This window comes from Mastigoproctus giganteus, chromosome 6 (assembly GCF_048544385.1).
Source record: "Mastigoproctus giganteus isolate SK-2022 chromosome 6, ASM4854438v1, whole genome shotgun sequence".
Classification (NCBI taxonomy): domain Eukaryota; kingdom Metazoa; phylum Arthropoda; class Arachnida; order Uropygi; family Thelyphonidae; genus Mastigoproctus; species Mastigoproctus giganteus.
In genome coordinates this window covers 97,675,553-97,678,645 of record NC_143580.1, presented here as the reverse complement: position 1 = coordinate 97,678,645, position 3,093 = coordinate 97,675,553, and positions in this window count along the sequence as shown.

Here is a 3,093-nt window from a genome sequence, read left to right as displayed (position 1 = left end):
CATTATAATTCTGTCTTCATTAAAAATTATATTGAAAATCACTTTCAGCTGACAAAATACATTTGGTTAAAAATATCGCTCATGAATACTTTAATTATATGTTCAAATAATACCATTCATTTGTTCTTGAATACTTTGAAATAAAAACAACAATTCAAAATAGCACTAATTAATTTATTGGCTAAAATAACATTAATTTTAAAAATAACATTAACATGTTGCTTAAAATCTTTTCATTTAAAAATTGGGTTCAAACACCACTAAAATTCTTTATAAAATATGCATATGCTGCCCTCTAGGAGCAAAATTTTAAATAAAATAAAAAAATAACGAAATTCGGTGAGCGTAAAGGATAATGGGTGAACGCAGTGCAAGCATCATGGGAAGTCAAAAACATCGGTCATGAGAGGAGATTGCGTAAACCATCGTGGGAAGGATTCACGTGATTGGTGACGTCATCACCTCGAAAGTTGCCACACCTGTGTGCAATGGTGGCACCGCCTAGCGGCAAATGTTCCAAATAAAATTAGTTCAAAGTGTTCGATGGCAGCGCCACCTAGCAGAGGTCACCGCAACTAAAATCAGTTCAGAGCATTTCGACGGAAGCACCCTCTAGCGGAGGGAGGCAGACTGCCCCCCCCTGTTAGTTTGGTTCAGTGTTTCGATGGCAGCGTCACCTAGCGGAGGCAGGGACATACTGCCCCTCCCTTTTCAGTTTGGTGCGCCACATAGTGGAGGGTATGGCTGAAGACCGCCCCCAGCCAGTATGGTGTGACACCTAGAGGAGGGAGGGGAAGGGGTTAGACCGCCTCCTCCCTGGTCAGTTTGGTTCAAAGTGCCATCACTACTACTCCCCCCTGCATATAACTCATTTCGACTCCCTCCAGTCACTATCTGGCAGAGTAGAGGTACAAGATTATACACCAACTGATCCAGAAGACTCATAAAGAATTACCAATAGGTTCTGTCTGGTGTACTGACTAGCGGCTGCTGTGAACACTGTTTTACAGCTGTACACTCAAAATGTAAGGAAGATTGGACCTTGCCGTGATGTTCATCATAACCTCAAAATACATCATTCATACTGCATGATGGAAGAGGTGGGGAAAGGTTGATCGGAACTTAGCTCTGGAGACTAAACATGGGTTCCACCACTTCAAGCCTTCAATAAACACAGTGGTGGTATTTTACTGGTTGATGAGAGTCATCTCCCACCTAGTATTGCCTGGTAGTGTGTTTTTTTTTTTTTTTTATGTAAATCCCAAACATGAGAGGTATTAGAACCTATAATACTTAGTACCCTGCTTGGGTTAGAGGTTGAGAAGACAAAAGAAGATATTTGTTGACATTGGACTTGAACTTCTGTAGACTGTAATTTTGAGGAAATACGTATGAAGGAAGGTTTTTCCAGAAAACGGCAGTTGAATGAATAAACGAGGAAGATGAAAAGTTGGTTCTGTGAGTTTGAAGTTGGACAGTAAATGGATGTTGGCTGGTGGTGGCAGCAAATGTTTCGACTGTTTTGAAAGAAAGAGCAGGAATTATAGAAGCCAATTCAGAAGAACAGTGCCCATGGAAGTATCTGTAGAATAGGCATGCAGCAGAAACAGTACATTTATGAAACAGCAAGTGGAGAGACTTTGTTACAGATGAATCATTAATTAACCTAACTGCCCTCTTCTGAATGGAATCAAGAAGCCTGAGAGAGGTTTTGGGGGCACCACCCCAGATGTGGGAACAATATTCTATGGCAGGGCAGATTTACAATTTATAGAGTGAGCAGCTGTTTTCAAGAAAAGTAATGCCGAGAGCGAAAGGGAAAACCAAGTTTTTTAGATGCAGAGGAAGCAATATTTATAATGTGCTTGTGCCAAGAGAGTGTCAGGGTAATCCCCAAAAGAGATACATCATTTTGTCTAGAAATCGGAGTGTCACTAAAGATAAGCATAGAAGCAGAAGAATCCTTTTTGCGAGATATAAGACAAGACTGAGTTTTAGAAGGGTTGAAATCAACTAAATTGTCTTTGCCCCACTGGAGAAATACCTGAAGATCGGCATTTAAGGAATTGGTACCAGATTTTCGAGAAGTTGAAGCTGATTGAGCTAGGCAAGGTTTCTCAAAATGGAATGTATAATGCAGTGTGCTATCATCAGCAAAACTATGAATACGATTTCCAGTCAATGGAAGAAGGTCATTAATATACAAGAGTCGGGGAAAGAACTGAACCTTGGGGGATACCGGCATTAGTGGAGAAGTTAGAAGACAAAGAGCCATCTACCATCACCCTCAGCGATCAGAGAGAAAACTGGATAAGCAATTACTAAAAACAGTTCGTTTGGTTTTGGTTTTTTTTTTTTTTTTTTTAGGAGCATTAGCAACTAAGGCCATATTGCTCCAGGAATATGCGGTGGTCATTCCCTGACCTTTCCGCATCCTCCGTATTTGGTGGTGATGACGGGTTGGAACCCCGGTCTAATCAAGAAGAGTGTGCTACGCACTGCTGCTCCTTCCCACCTGGCTACGGAGGCGCCAAAAAAACAGTTGGAAGCTTGTTTAGAAGACCTTTATGCCAAACACGATCGAAAGCCTTTGAGATGTCAAGAGCAACTACTTGTGTTTCATCGAACCTTTCCATTGAATTAGTCCATAAATGGGTAACATAAGCCAGAATATCACCAGTGGATCGACACTGACAGAATCCATACTGGCGATCGTTGATTAGACGGAAGGTTTCTAGGTAGTTTAAGAGTTGGCGGTTAATTGATTTCTCCATTACTTTAGAAAGAGTAGAAATAATTGGATGGGAGAGATTTGTCACCCTTTTTAGGAATTGGCTGGATATGAGCAAATTTCCAAGCAGAAGGAAAAACACCTTTGGAATAAGAAAGTAAAAAAAGGTGGCAAAGAACAGGAATAAGTTCAGGAGCACAGGTTTTGAGAACAATTGGAGAAGTACCATCTGGACCTGGAGCTTTCTTAGCATCAAAATTCGTTAAAATCCTTCTGACATCCTTTTGACGGAAAACCACAGGGGCATTGAATGGAGCATGTTGGGAATGGTGGGAAGTGGTTTACCAAGATCATTAATACAT